Source organism: Poecilia formosa, unplaced genomic scaffold (genome assembly GCF_000485575.1).
Source record: "Poecilia formosa unplaced genomic scaffold, Poecilia_formosa-5.1.2 Scaffold184, whole genome shotgun sequence".
Lineage (NCBI taxonomy): Eukaryota > Metazoa > Chordata > Actinopteri > Cyprinodontiformes > Poeciliidae > Poecilia > Poecilia formosa.
In genome coordinates this window covers 1109975-1126524 of record NW_006800123.1, presented here as the reverse complement: position 1 = coordinate 1126524, position 16550 = coordinate 1109975, and the positions used below count along the sequence as shown (strand labels likewise).

At 37.8% G+C, this 16550-nt stretch overlaps 1 long non-coding RNA gene across 1 annotated transcript in view; it reads left to right on the top strand.

The window, feature by feature from the left end:
- The window catches only part of LOC107837868 (uncharacterized), a 24989-nt gene extending 9816 nt beyond the window's left edge, over positions 1 to 15173 (top strand). Inside the window, exons 2-3 of the long non-coding RNA XR_001663917.1 lie at positions 12547 to 12622; positions 13671 to 15173. This is a non-coding gene — a long non-coding RNA (uncharacterized LOC107837868). The remainder of the gene's footprint in view (positions 1 to 12546; positions 12623 to 13670) is intronic.
- Positions 15174 to 16550: the final 1377 nt, after the last annotated feature.

Below are 16550 nucleotides of genomic sequence, written 5' to 3'. Positions count from 1 at the left end.
TTTAAAATGCTGCTAGTTTAATGCCCGATGTAGCATAATATGTGTCTTCCAAAAACACTTTTGTTGGGTCTGTAGAATATTTTCCTGAAAGTCTTGAGGATCATAAAAATGTTTTTGGACCATCATATTTTTGTGTGTTTTGGGCATCAGTGGTTTTCACCTTGAGACTCTTCACTGGATACCATTTATGTGCATAAGCAGTTGCTTACCAACATCAGGTGGGCTTGTTTTGGTTTTCTTTGTTTCTCTTAAGTTAAGTCACCATCTAAATACATGCATTTTGTATTTACTGAATTTATTTTTTGCATAGTTTTGATGATCTGAATTATTTACAATAAGTGTGACAAAAGTTCACTGGTATGAATATCTTATCTGAAGTAGACAATGCAAATGTCGTTTTACATTAAATGTTTAAAAATCTAAAATGAAAGCTATTTTGTTTTTTTGGTACCTTTTTTGTTATGCAAAAGAATCACCACTGCGCTGACCATAAGATCCCAATTTTTGCTTAAGTTTATTAAGGAAACATTTCATTGGACTTCATACACACTTTGCCGCACCAGGATGATTTCCAATTACTTTTCCATTACATATTCCCTTCATCTGAACTGTTTGAGTTTTATAGCGTGTTTGCAAATGATCCAGTGGCAAAACTGTAATTTGAAAGAGTAACTAGAACAGCAAAGATGTTCTTGTTTGTTCCTTAACCGAGGGCACAGTCTCTGAATCTCATTTACGGGGATTCAGTTGAGACTGCACTAGGGTTTAGAGCCTGGCTTTCAGATTCATCCCAATTCAAATACACTAGTATTAGACGATTATCTGGCGAGAAGGCAGTGTTCCAAAACATCTCAAAGGTGTCAGGTGAAGCGTTGGTAAAGGCTCTGAACCCTATTCAACTTCTTCTATAAAACTCTTGATGGGTAAACAGTTTTTTTTCCCATGGACTCTATGCTTTGTACTTGCATGTTTCAAGTTAAACCATGGAAAGATGACAAGTGAGAGAACCTTTAACACTTGGAGATGGAAAAAAAGTAGAGATTTAGGTACAGTATATATTTTTACTAGGGATGTCTTGAAACTAAGCTTTATGGCGGCAGCAGCTTGGGTTTCATCTGAAGCTATTATGTTTATACTTCTGTTTCAGTTGTGTGATGTCAAAATACAACCTTTGATAATTAAACACAGACAGTATGCATGTCATGCAAAAAAAAAAAAAAAAATCCCCTCAGAGAAGTTTGTAAAATCTCTTTTGTGAGAATATATATTATTAACATGTCTAAGGCAAATGATGACTTTACATGGACTTTTTCTGTTGAGAGAATTTGTGCATTTCTCTCCTTTAAACAACACATTTTGCTTTCATAGGAGATCTCTTGTGTACAAGCTTGAACAACTGCCAGTAACAATCCTGCATCCTTAAATCAAAACACAGCATTTTCAAAATCCTTGTTCCAATGTTTTGCTGAACATTTCTTTGCTCTTCTATTCTTTTTATTTTATTTATTTATTTTGCTGTTGTACGCTGGCGACTCAGGGGCAAAACAAGTTTAAAAAGAATGAATGTATTAATAGTTTGGAAAAATACCTCAGGAAAGCAAAAACATGTTGTGTCCTGCAGAGTAAAAAAATAATAGCAGTGGAGGGTATATCCATGGCAGAGGTCAACGCCTCACTAAATAGCTTTCTTGACTTTATGTGCTCTAACTTTTGCTTCAGATGCTGTTTGTGTTTCCTAGATACTGATGCTAATTAACAGTCTCCAGTGTATAAGTCTATAAGCTTCTATGAGCCACATTTTTGGACTGTGATGATGCTAATATAGTTCATTGAAAAGGAATGCATATTCAAACGTTTATTAGGCTTGTATTTAAAAGATCAACACAAAGTATTTGGGACGACAAAGAGAAAGTATGCAGGCTCTTCTACTTCCATTTTAATCACCCTGGGTGGCGACGTGTCTGTGGACGCATCGTGTTATCACATCGGGTTTATATCTGGACTTTTTCTGTCCATGACTCTGGCTGTATGTTTAGGGCTTTTTCTCCTGTTGGTCAACCACTTTGCCCACACTTTAAGTTTTTTCCAGCTGGTAACAGACTGTTATTCATCCTCCCTTAAACTTACCACTTTTCTTCTCACTGCTGATGGGGGGAAAAAAAAAAAAAAAATCTTACCCTGGTCAAAAACTTTCAAATAATTTTGGCCCATCTGACTTCAGGTTATGGCAAAAAGCAGGATTAGAAATGATTGAGGTACCTTAACTTAATGCATGTTCACTTCTCTCCTGTATTTTGTCACCATTGCTGGTAAACCTTGAAACTGAACTGAACATGCCCTATATGTCAGATAAAAGCTCAGCATTAAGAAAGCACTGGCTCAATCAATTTTGTGAAGTAGGATAAAAAAGAAAAGGAAATCACCTCAGCAGAAATAATTTGTTATTCTGTAGATGAAGAATTTCAGAACGTTACAGTTCCAAATGCAATGCTTCCTGACTGCTTATTTCTAAAGTTTTGTCAACTGATATTCTATAAAATGAATATTATTCTGCTGATTTATAACCTGGTAAGAGTTTATATACTTGGATCCTTGTTTCTGATCTTTTATTGGTAACCTTAAAGTAATGGGTGTCTGCTAGTTTTCCTTTAGGTCCCGATCTCTGAAAATGTAAACATTATAGTGTGCTATGACAATGTACCAGGAGCATGTTTATTCTAAACTCCCTTGCGCCTGATGATTGATTTCTGTTAGCTCTAAGTGCTGACTCAGTCGAAAGAAGAAAGTCGTCTGAAGGGGGAACAAATGGGCTGAGAGATGCACACACACAACCATCAAAGAAGTTGAGCTCAGACCAACTGCAATGGCTTTGATCTGCCTGCAAAGTCCTTTGCATTATTCTGAGTCATTGTAATTTGTTTTCGTTTGCAGTCTAATCTTTAAGTTTCAGTCGGCTATGTTTGTTTTTGCCTTCACACACCTACATGGAGGCCAAAACTCAGCTTATCCAGCAAGATTACTCTCATACTGTTTTATAATTTGTATAAAAATCCATATGAACAAACCACCAAAATATTCAGAGGCCAGTAAGAACGAAATGCATGTCGCATGGATCTTATTTTTTTCTTTTTTCCTTCAAAGTTTCCTCAACTTTTGGACATGTATTTAATACTCCAAATTGTCATCTTTCAAAGAGAAAGAGGGCTAGGTAGAAGAAAACATTTGAATGAAGTTAAATCTTTATTCACCTGATAACACTCTACGTTTGTTGAATTTTATTTTATTTACATTCTTGTTTCAATATTGAACTGAAATATACTTGATACTACAAATTAATAATTTAGCCTATTAGATGCAATATAATCTGATCACTCAAAGTGCCAATATTTGTATTTTGAGAGAAGTTTTATATATCCCGTTCCTTTCTATTACGCGTATAATTAAGTCTTGTTTTTGAAGATTTTTAATACATGCATGCAATCAAGTGGCTCATCAATACCTACAATTTAGAGATTTATGAAACCTTGAACGCTCATCATTTTCCTTCCACTTTCTGTGGTATTACTTTGTGTGTTGATAAAGGTGAAATCCCAATAACATAAATTTTGCTGTTTATAAAGTGACAAAACAGCTAAATGACTTTTCAATGCATGGCTTAAACAACTTAAAAACTATTTTCCCAGTTTGCTGAAATACCGAAAAGCCGTTTGCCTATTGAAAAGGCAAAACCCGTGTCCATGAATTTGCTTGTGATGGTCACTGATGAATAACTACTGTAAATACTCCTTTTGTGATAGTCAATTTTCACATACTAACTTTTCACGGCTGTATAAAGTGACCGTGGTAAATCATTTCACTACTTTTTCCTCAATCAGCGAAACTTTTGTACTTCCTGAAAGCCTGAATGCCTCCCCCAGGACCTGAGCTCTTTCAGTGATTAGGGTAGCTGAACTCTTGCACAGTGGGCTTTTTGAATTAAGCCCCCCGCCTCTTTGTGGTAGGCCACTCACCAGGCTGATGTTGCAGGCTAATTGGCCTCAGGGTTGGTGAGCAGTGTTCACCAACGGTCCTCAGGGATCAGGATAAACCGGTAGAAGGAAAGGGTTGCTGTGCCTCCCCTACTGTCAGTGGCCACTCAAGGCATGGACTGCTAGTCCTTATAACTAACCCCTGCTGTGTGTGGTCAGGACCCGGGCTTTAGCCGTAAGAAAAACAGGAAATTATTCAGAGTTCATGTTGGAGGAGATAAAAAAGTAAAAATACAGTAACTGGAGATAAGACACTGTGGACTAATTGCAGACTGCAAAAGTTGGAAATGTAACTTTTGTGCAGTTTACAGACTAAAAACAAAAATACAAAGCCTTCATCTGTGAGTAAAATTACTGCTGTTTGTCCTTTTTATTTATCTTTTGTGTTTTCCTTTCTCTAAATTTGTTTTCATGCTTGAGACATGTCTCATTTTACATTATTCTGACAGTATAGCCCTTTTCTATTTGTCAAACCCACCAAGACCCGTTCAGAGATTTTCCTTTAGCCATCGATTGGTAAGAAGGGACGGGGCCCACATGGCATCACACAAAACAACCACATAAATGATCTCTAAAACATGTGGCGTCCGTACGTATGTATTCATCACCCTTCACTTTGAAGTCCTTACATAAAACATGGCAGAAAAATAACCGTTTTATCATCTTAGGTGCACCATATTGGACAAATGGACTTTTCTACCCATGTTGACCATAAACGTCCAGTTAAGGACTTTTATGCTACATGTCACATTCACACACCAAATGACACACAACATGCAGGCATGCAGCATCTTACCCAAGGGATCTCTAAACTATAACTAACCAGAGTACACCCAAGCTGCCTCAGGCTCTTCTTTATTAAACGTGTTTTTAAATGTCATTCTCAAAATGAATTTGCTAGAAGTCCAAACATTTAGATATTAGTTCTTAATCTCTACTCCAATATCTTCAAGATGATGGACGTATGCAGAGGTTTAGACTTTTTCTTGTGAAAGAGAACATTTGATTATGCAAAAAAACACATTTTTTGGTTTCTGCTTTTGCAAAATTATTTTTGCTAATTGTGTCCTATAAATACAAAGCACAAAAAAAAAGGAGAAAAACATTGCAAATGGCCCAGAAAGCTCCAGCAACTAATACAATTGTTTCCCCTAAACTTTGAACTTAAGGTACAAAATACAAACTTTGCTCCCCAACCTTGCTTTATAAGGATATTTGATCGTAACCCCGATGAGCCTCCATTCAGGACAAATGAGTCCTTTAGGATGCCTTAAAACCTGCACAACACATAAGTAAAAGGTCCCCTTGTGGTAATTCCAGGTTAGAAGACCTGAGGGCATACCCACGTCTCCGGACCCTTTTTACTGCAGCACATGGCCTGCCATTTAATACGCAGGCAGTGGAGAACAAGCATAACAGTAATGAGGGCAATGATTTTATGCTAGTAGCAAACCTTGTTGTTTAACTGGAATCACAAGCTGAAATGACAAGCAGAAGAATCATGTCGGAGTGTGTGTGTGAAGGCACCAGTTAAATTTACAGTGCCGTAAACGAGGCATGGGAAGGCAAAGACTCTGCCATGGTATGAGAAAGTATTTCACCCCTCACAGTTGTCTTCCTCTGTTGCTCTTTTTTTTTTTGTCACAGTCCAAGAAATTTTAAGATCAAAGATCTGGGTTGATGTGAAAATGTTTAAATAATTTAATTTAATAAATAGCAACATGCTGTGTACAGGGAAGCAAAATGGATGCTACACTTATCAACTCTCCTGTTGGGCAGTCAGTGCTGGCGAATTATTACAAGCGGCCTAACGGTGACTAATGCTGCTGTGGCACAGTTTTTTTTTTGATGGATACTGATTTTTATTCACAAGAAATATGTTAATTGATAAGCTGCTTATGTACATGTTGCATGAATCAACTGAGGCATTTTGTTAAACTTTTAACTGGTTGAAAGTTCAATTAACACAACAGCACTGAGATCTGTCAGTTTTATTTAGACCATTGTTTATTGGATTCACCCCTTCTTTCTTATGGCCCTAAATTATATATATAGTCTGTCACACACAAGGATGTAAACGTGGGATGACATCAGATGAGACTGTTCACACAGAAAAAAGTCAAATAAGTATATAATTTAGAACAGTGACGTGCGGTCAGGGGAGGCAGGTGAGGCAGAGCCTCACCTGTCATCATGAAAAATAATATATAATAATAAAACCATTTATATTGCTATTTTCACCCTGTGGTTTGTACTATAAAGTATCTATTTTTTACTTAGCTTAACCAATTATAATGATTTTTTTCTTCAAAATCGCTGGATTTTCGCATTTTCCCATTTAAATGCTCAGAAGCGAAGCCGGTGAGGCAGCAGCGAGCTGAGCCTCACCTGGGATTGCGCAACCTCTCGCTAACTGTACTGGCTGCCATCCTATGGGAGCATGTTCGTCCTGTCTGTACGCCGGTAATAAAATGGCTAAAAAACATTAAATATATGGACTGATTTTCCATAATTTAGCTTATGTGTATAATGTACAGTGTTTTTCTGTCACCAACTGTGTGTGTATCGTGTTTTGTGTGAGGAGGAGCGATCAGAAACGGCAGAAAACAGACTCCAGGTGAGGCAGGCAGTTCTCTTGCCTCATGGTAGGGGGCGCTCATGATCCCAGATATTGTGACTGCACAACTGCAGAGTAAGACACAGTGAGCTAGCCATGGAGCTAGCCATACAGTAAATAAGTAAAGTACAGCGATAGATTTGTTTTCTCCTCTCCTCCGACGTAAACATGAAAGACTGCATTTCTACACTTAAACAGTTTTCTAAAGTGGATTTTCATTTGAAGCAGGAGATAATAACTAAAGGAAGACCAACACCGGAGCTGAAAGTTTTGCTTCGAGACAGTTTGACGATTCTCAGACGGAGTAGAAAAGACATGCCGAGGATAGTCTTGGCTTTGGATGAACGGATATTTTTGTGCAGAATTAGCGGTGCATGGATTTCATTGATAGATAAAGGTAAGACAGCAGTAAGATGTTTTTTTTTTTTAAATGAAATGTGCGTTTTTTAGGGCCGTTTGTATGTCTAAATAATTCAGTAAAGTAGAAGCGGTAGCTAATCTACCACAGCATTATTTATTTATTAAACATTAAGCCTAAAACGTACTACAACAACCGACTGAATGTTCTGTGTGCAAAATTCTTGAATGTTTTTTGGTGTTAAATCCTAAAACATGAAGTGGCATTGTTGTCAGTTGCTATGGCAACGAGTCTGCGTAGCTTGGCGAATACAGATCACTTTGCTGTGGATCATAGCACAAAATCAATACCTACATTTCTAAGTTTCACTGAGTTAACGCGGCTATGGATGACATGTAAATGATTAGTCTTTTTGCCCTCCAGCCTTGTATGCTTGCGCGAAATTTCCGTACGTCCAATAATACGTGTGGTGTCAAAGTCATAAGTCAGTGCCTTACCAGCAATGAACCTCACCGCACGTCACTGATTTAGAACCACACACATAAAAAAAAAAAAAAAAAAAAATCTGGATCTAATTAGGAAAAAAAAAATAATTGTGCTGTAAATACTGTCATATTAAAAAGGTCACATATGGGCAAAAGCAATGTAGGTTTCTTCCATTTTTGTCTGGTGTTCCCTAATTTAACCTATATAGATTATGGAGCACAAGCAAACCACTATAAGGGCCGTTATTTAGATGGAAACGTTGAATAATGGTGACCCAAGTAAATCCAAGAGTAGATTAGTGACTGACCAAGAACATTTAAATAACTGCAGACCTCACTTAGTTAAGGTCAGTGTTGGTCTTCAGGAATTAAGAAAAAGTTTTATTTGTACCACACTGTTTTGCCAATAGACAGGCACTTAGACTTCTATAAGGTTTCTAAAAGTTGGAACTTATAACCTTGTATGTTTGGTATGAAGTATTGACTATTTTTTTCACACAATATCTGCAAACTGAAGGTTGTGAAGTTTATCCTTGGAGAGGTGGATGCAGCCTGAAAAGTGTTTTTACTATTTAGTATAATGTAAGAACATTGCTATTGTATTTGATTCTCAGCCACAACAGCAAAATCAGGCAGTAGTGATGGACAGCTGAGAAGGAAAGTAGGTGAAAAACATTTTTTCTTAACAGATTCCACAGGAATTTTAAATAAGAAAAAGCACATTGAAACTGTCTAAATTCGCGGAGATGCATTATTAGAGGTGATGATGAAATGGGAGCAGAATGCTGTAGAAGGTGACTTTGAGAGCTTAATTTACTGTCAGGGGAAAATAAAAGGGGTGACAGGTGAGAGAGAACATCATAAAGATGAAACTGAGGGAGCAGCTGTCACAAAGTGTTTCTGTGTTTTATGAAACATGGAAAGACTCCTATGCTTACAGTTATGTCTGTACTCGCCCGATGTAAAGTCCTTGCAGAAATAAAAACTGGAGAAGGATGTGCGGACAATCGGATCGTGAACTAATGTAAGAAACGCACCTTTCTTTCCTGCTTGCATGTAAAAATTGTAATCAAGGATTTGTAGTGCTTCCTAAAAATACAAATATCCATGCTAATATGGTAGGTTTTTGGTCATTTATTTATTTTACCTTTGATGTGGGCATTTATCCTGTGCAATTTAACAAAAACAAACAAAAAAAAAAAAAAAACGATAAACAAAAGAAAAACGGTCAGAGGGAAATGTAATTAAAACTAAAAAAGCTTCACTTTAAACTAATATTTCATCAAAGCACATTTTCATCCAATTGCATCAGTGATCTTTGTCAGGAGTCTATCAGCGTGCCACATCTTGACTCAAAATTTGACTTGCAGAAGTTCTCCAAATTCATTTATGTGACGATATATCACGTCCACAGTCTTCTTTAGAGCCGTTTTTCTGTCACTCCGCTTTCCCCCCCAGTATATCCATCCATTTATTGATTTGGATGCTGACTTTGACTCCTCATCTTAAGCTTTCCAGCAGAAACCTGGAGGTTTTTGTGTTAAAGCAGACTACTGACAAATTCAAAACTTTATCATTTATAATAGAACAGTTCCAGCTGAAGAAAATCAGACCCACAACATAATTCTGCCACTACCATGTTTCACAGTGTGTTTGCTCTACTTTGTGATGTGTAGTGCTTTTTCTGTTGCAGACACACCTTCTGAATTATATTCCAAACACTTTTGTGTGTGGCGCTCTCACGTTATGAAATATATTTTAATATCCTAAATGAGATTTGACATTAATTTCTTTTTGTCTCGGATTTATTAATTACTTCTTGTGAATCTTTAAGCAGCGTGCTGCAGAAAGCTGGCAAATGAATGCAAACATGCGCCGTCTTTGGAGATTTGCAGCACAATTCAATAAGGTTTAGGATTATGACAAATCAACGACGGCTCAAGCATCACAGTTCTAGGGTGGCACTCTAATTTAAACTTGAAGTCACAAGGGCATGTTTTGGATGAATAACGTACCAGACTCGTGCTGGAAGATGGTGAATTTCCGTCCGTTTTTCCTCGTTTGTGTGACAAGCGAGTCCACTTTCTTGTTGCTAATACCCAATTAGGGAGATGATTATTGATTGAGGTGTTTAAAGTTGACTGCTAATCTCCCTTCTGTCAGGCTGAGGCGATCAATAGGTGAACGTAATGAGCAACCTGGTTCCTCGGCGCTAATAAACAGAATTAGATTCTGACCGGGGTACATATTTGTAAACCAATAGATGGGCAGAGTCAAGCCTCGCATATCTGTTTTCTTCTTTCAGAAAGCAACTTTAAGCACACATGACAAATGGCATTGTCAAGCTGGGGAAAAAAAAACAAACAAAAAAAAAACAACTATTCAACTTCTTTGCTAGCAGCAATGCTAATGTCATCAACAAGCACTGATGTCTGCTCAGAACACCTGTTTTGCTCCATAATCTGTTGTATGGACATCTATGGAACAGTTTTAGCGCTTGCATTTAAATTTCCAACGCCCCTGGGTGCCTATAAACAAAGCCTGATTAAGAGTGAAGGTAAGCTAATGCCACCAAATGCAAGAGAACAGCATGATTATGGCTAATTACTTCCAGAAGGCAATTTTCTCCCCCTTACACTTCGTTTTACTAACTTTATGATGAAAGTTAGTCATGACTGAACAAGTGACTGTATTTGACCCACCAAGGTCAGTTAAACAATAAAACGGAGCAGAAAGCCTTTATGCAAGATGTAATTCGCTTCAAGGACGGAACAATTGTTCTTCACATTCGGATGCAACCAAGTGATCAGATTTAATACTCGCAGAAAGGCATTTGTGACTTTATTTAACATTATTCTTCCATCCTGTGAAAAACACATATATATGTACCCAAAACTAACAAATGTCACCTGTTTTAGTGTAGAGAATAATGTCATGTTGCCTCCTTGTTGTCACTTTTCTCTGAAAAGATGCTACACGGCGCCACGCTGCAGTCTCTAAGGGCCTCCTCACTCTGTTTTTCAGATGCGGTATTAAAATGCAGGCAAACTTTAGGAAATATGACACACTCTGCAGCACATTAAATCTTGACTTCTGGGATTGGTGGCAGCCACAAATACAAGAACTGTCTGCATGGTGATAAATAAAACCATGGGGGCTGTACCTTTATGTAAGAGAGATCTATAAGCTCCCTTGTATTCAAATGAGTCGATGCAACCACTTCCTACTTGCTCTTATGAGCTACTGCATAATGGTGTTTATGGATTAAATGACATTCATGTAGCTGCTAATATGGCACAAACGGGTAACATTCCCAATAAATCCTCTTTAAAATAAATGTAATCTACAGGCACTTTGCAAAAAAAAGGTAAATTAATTCCTTTTTTGGAATTAATAAAATGATTATTATTCTTAACGTCAAATAATTCGGTTTGTTTATTTATATATGTGGGTGTTTATGAGGAAACCCAGCAGATTGCTGCAAGTTGCTCCTGAACAATCATGTGTTGACAGATCCACCCCGTTGAGCATGCATGTAGCGACAACAAACATGAAAAATAAATGGTTAACGGGAAGAAACCTGCAGCAGAACCAGAACGGCACAGTGAGAGCAGGATTGTAATTTCAAACATGGTAGCGAGATTTTATTTCTACAAATGCCATCAGGAAAAACGACTTAAGATTCTGATTTGTTAGTTTTCTTATTGTCAACCTGAAGTTTATTCTGTTTTTACGATTGCATTGTCGGAGGCTCTGCTGTCTTTCAGCTGAGACTGACTGAAGTAATGCCCACATTACTGCAGAAAAGTCTGTCCATCATCACCCTTGAGTAAAACATCAAGACACCAAAATCCTTCTGCTTGAGGCAGAGACTGACCCTCAAACATGAGAACATTTCTTCAGATGTATTTAGCCTTCTTGTGCGTGTATAAACTAATATCCAGTTGTACAGACACCATTTCTAAAACATGTTTCATATCTGCGGTGCATGAATTCGAATCAAATGTGTGGAATATCTTTGAACAGGTGTTCCAGCCCGAGACGCTAGAAGATGCCACAAACCCTCAGTAGTTCTTGCCTCAGAAACAGGATGTTTGATGTTTCTGATTAACTAAAGCCCAGGAATGGGCCTGATCCCTTCATACCATTAATCTGGTTGGTATGGGTCCAAGATACTTCTCACTTTCTGGTTTAAGCAAAATCCTGGCAGAACAGCACGTCTGCTGAGCTTAACAAAAAAACTCGATGGACAACGTAGAGAAGCATTGTTGTAATGACGTGATGAAGGGGGATTATAGGAAAGGATAAGAGGTTCTTAAAGGGACAGAGGCCAATTTTAGATGTCAGATATGACTGAGGTGCATATACAGCATTTTTATAACAGACAACGTAGTTATGTGATTGTTTTAAAAAATGGCAGAGTTTACCTGAGACTGCATAATAACCCTTGTTGATAGCTTTGTTTCACGTGACGGTGTTTTAATTGTAACAATACAGATGAAAACATGTTTCATAACCCAGTGCTAAGCATTGCTCTTTGCCATATTTTCCGTTCTTGCATCCATTTGAATGACGCTTGTGAATTTTCTTCATCCCGGGGTTTGGAATAATTTCATCATAACATTTCATCTTCACAGAGCAGATTTTCACTTTGTGCCCTTGTTTCAGCGCACTGTGCTGTTCTTCTGAACAATGTCTGGAATGAGCTGCTGTGCTCAGACATTTAGTGAGAAATGCTCTGCAACCAGCAAAATATTTACTACCTCCAACCTAAAAGAAGAACAGCTGCTTTTTCTCACAGAGCCGAGTTGATTAAACTGCATACTGTCCGTATTTTGAACTGTTAATAACTGAATTGCCAAACTGATGTCGTTTTTGTTGAGTCTGCTGTTTTTTTCTAATACTTTGCTATACCTAAAAATTATTCAGTGTAGAAATTTATTTTTTGTACCTCAACAGGGGATAATGATACTGGACTGCTATTATTTTAAACATGGCTGCATGTGTTGACACTAAATGCATGTTTTCTTTTTTTTTTTTCTTTTTTTTTTTTTTAAGATAATTGGCAACAGAAGTCCTAACATGTTGTGCCAGGTGAAAACCAAACCAGATCCCATAACGCATCTATGTCCAAGTAGGTTTGCTTTTACCAATTTCTACTTTTAGCAACTTTTTACTCTGTTTGGCTGCACCATGTTTTTTTTTTTTAAAGGTTGTCCATGTTGTGCAATAGAAATGTACATTAATAAAACATACACACACTTCCTAATCGTGCAATCAAGTACTTACAAGTCAACACTTTCAACTGGTTTAGCTTGCACTTTGCCTTCGTTCTGTAAGTTTGGACTTTCATCACTCGCCAGCATCTTTGGAGAGTCTTTTTTTTTTTTTTTTTAAACAGGTAAACTCCTGTAAAACTTTTGCCTCCTCATTTGCAAAGCTAGGTTAAGCTTATGTAAAAGAGATGCATTTCTGAGTACATTGGAGGCCCAGGAACAAACATTTCCCTCTCCTTCCCTCCCCTTGACAGACGAGTGACAGCTATTTAAATGCGAACTGTCATTAACAAACACAACCCTGCGCGACACCTGCTTTAATCACGGCAACAAAGGCGCAGCGAGTGGCCGAGTAGGAGCCCCCTCTGCGTGTGATATTCAAATGATTGGGAGGTGCAACATACAAAAACAACAACATCAAAGAATAGGCTGTGCAGGGAGAGAGATATGCTGCGCCATGTGCCTCCCACCACCACTATTAATCAGCTTCATTTTTTTTTAAAGAGAATAAAGTGTGAAAGGGCTCAAAGTCACTAAATCACTTAGCCTCGCAACGGCATATGATTATTATGCTTCTTTTAACATGGGGCTTCTTTTTCTTCAGATATTCATGAGAGTTTAAGAAAGTTGTTATAAACGGCTGCATGGGAAACATTAAAAAAAAAAGAAAATAACAGGAAACATTTGCTAGTTAGGCAAATGTCTTTGACTTGTTTTGCTACTTGGTCGTGGTCCTAACTGGTGTTGTTCGGCCCGGTCATAATTTAAATGAGGAAGTCATTGGGCTGAGACATCTTGCGTCCAGGCCAAGGCCTGTGCACTTGTAAACTAATGCATTGCATTTGTTTTGATTAGTCGCTGTCTTTTTCTTTGCTTTTCTTTCCAAACACCCCTCCCCCCCTCCAGCGCCCACCGACGGCGACTGCAGCGGAACATCAAGCCGTGTTTGCAGCAAGTTTCCCCTTTGTTTGCTCTGCCGCAAATTTGCACAGATTAAGATCAGCAAATGAAGATAAACATTTCAGAGCGTTTCCATCGCCCGTTTGTTCCTCAGCGATGTGTATCGTCAGTAAATATAAATCCCGGGCTGCAAAAGGCTGCAGCGACTCGCAAATGTTCAAGGAAACTAAATCCCCACACAGCAACGTGTCCTACACTGTCCTGTCACATGTCGATCATAGATACGAGTGATATATTTTAATGATGTAAACATTCACAGTTGTAAGTTGCAAAATGATTCTAATTCTACCCTGGAAGAAGAATTGTAAGACCTCAACCATGTGTATTTTGTAGTAATTAAGCCTCTGATTTAACTTTGGCTGGAATGTTTGTCACTCTTTTTCTTTCATGCAAATAGTTTTTCCTGACACAGGACCCAGCTTTTAAACACTGATTTTTACATTTTCAGTACAACTGAGTCCTTTCCAAACTGCTTTTGCTGTGCAAACAACCAGGAGTGTCTAAGTTTCAGCCACCCAGTCGCTCTTTCTTTATTTTTCCAGCCGTTACGTAGAACTCATCAGTGACGGCGTCATTAAAGCGTGTAAAGTCCCATTGCATGATGCTTCCATCACCATGCTTGACAGTTCAGTTTTCTTAGGTTTGAATGTATCACCTTGACTTCTCCACATGTAATCCTTCTCATGGTGGCAAAAACGACCTGAGACTCAGTTTGACTATCATGTTTCTCTTCACGATTTTCAGTTTAGCTTAAAAGGATCTGCAAATTTTAGTTGGTGTTGGTTCCAGAGAGAGGACTTCTGTATTGACCAACTTCCTCTCAGTCCAAGCAGATGTAAAACGGCTTTAACTGCCAATAGAGACATTAGAAATTGCGCATCTGGATTTCTGGTTGGTTCTTGAACATCCCAAACTGTCTTTCCCTTGTGTTTGACGGTTTTTATCAGATGGTTAAAACTTAAACATGTGAGACTATTTTGCTTGCAGTGACACTGATGCATTAGATATTGTGAATTACTAACCAATAATTAAAAAAAAAATCTTTAAATCCCCCAGCTGGCTGGCTAGAAGATCACAGGATCTTCCAACATGATAATGATCCCAGAGACGCATCAAATGTGTGGTTTTGGAGTGGATGACATAAAGCAGCACTAAGCTTTCTGCAATGGGCTATACAGCAACCCCATTTAATATTCAGGCTTTGTGATTGAAACCCAGGTCTATGCCAAGAGACCAGCGAATTCAAACTAATTCTACCATTCCACCAGAGCGTGTAAATATCCAGCTGGAAAGCCTGGTGATGCAGAAAGTGTGCGGTCTCTTTGCAACTTGATAAAGAACATTCACCAAGTATTAATGAGGGGGAAATGCAAATAATCAACAATACATTTTAAATTGTGCAGCCACTTTTGTTTATATAATATATTGCAATAAAGTTAATGCATCATGTTTTTATTTTTTTTTTTAGTTGAGGCATTGCTTCTTTTTGGGACAATTATTCCTTCTGGCTTTGGAAGCTGCGCAGCTGGAAGGATTTACCCTTTTTTAAACTTTTCAACAGTAGTAGTTACCATGTGTAACTATGGTGACAAGCTGCTTTATTTTTTATTTATTTTTTATTTTTTTACAACCAGGAGAAGCTGCTTTACATTTCAAAAGCTCAACTATGACCAGAGTTGAAAAAGAGGCTTCATGGATGCGGAGCAGGGCCAAAGAGAAGTTCAAACATCTCTTCTGTTCATCATAACAGGCAGAGATGATAATCCTGACTCCATTTCTCTGCCCGGCTTTCTGACCACACGGTCAGAGACTTAAAAAGGAGTGGCAGAAGTAAATGAGTCATGTATGAAGAAAATGTGTCTTCTTCACTGCTTCATCATCGTCCACATGTTTCTGGAAGATATTTGTTAAATGTTGAGCTACAACAACATTTAACATTCCTTTGCTGTTAGTAAGGTATTTTTTAATTCAATTTAATTAAAATTCTTCAATAAATCCCACATTTTTTTTTTTTTTTTTTAAAGTTATATATGTATGGTAAAATACACGCCAGTCTCTGCAGACCTGTAAAGGAAGTGAGGGAGAATTCATTTAATTTCTTCTAAATCCTCTTTGAAATGCACTTCCGCGAAAGATAAAAACACATTTTAAGAAACCAACCTGCTGGGAACCCTTATGAATATAAACCGCTAACTCCACAACCCACCATTTCTCTCACATATGGCACTAATCTGACCAAATCCTGAAGAGAGGCATACATCTGGGCAGCAGTCCAAGCAGCAGAAGACACCTGCATAGCTGTTAATTGCCTCGGCACAAGTTTGGAACCAGAGTAACTGTAATTATTAAGACATCTGGCACAAGAAGGGAATACATCATGAGCCTCTTTGACTAATCAAATTTAATCACACAACCAAGCTGTTGGCGATAATTAATGGCCGCGGATTACAACTTCAGTCATCTGTCGATTGTTTGTCATAAAAGTTGTAATCACAATGTTTCACACTTAAACATATAAAGGTTCAAGAAAAAGTGATTGTCAAAGTAAATGATTAGCTGCTTTGTTTTTTGTTTTTTTGCTTCAGAGAAGGTTTACTTTTTAATTATTTGTTGCTGTAATTTAAGTGAACTGCATCTTTGAAACTAACAAAATCATTTCTTGTGACGGAACGTTAGAAAAGGTTGTGATTCTGACCCACACTCATTAGTTTTCCAGATCTTTTGTGAGAAGTTTGTTAATCGTGTTAGAGGAGCAAGAAGTTTGGGAGCAACTTCAAATCAAAACAAAGATATTTACCCTGGTTTTTCTTTTGGTAAATTAGTAAA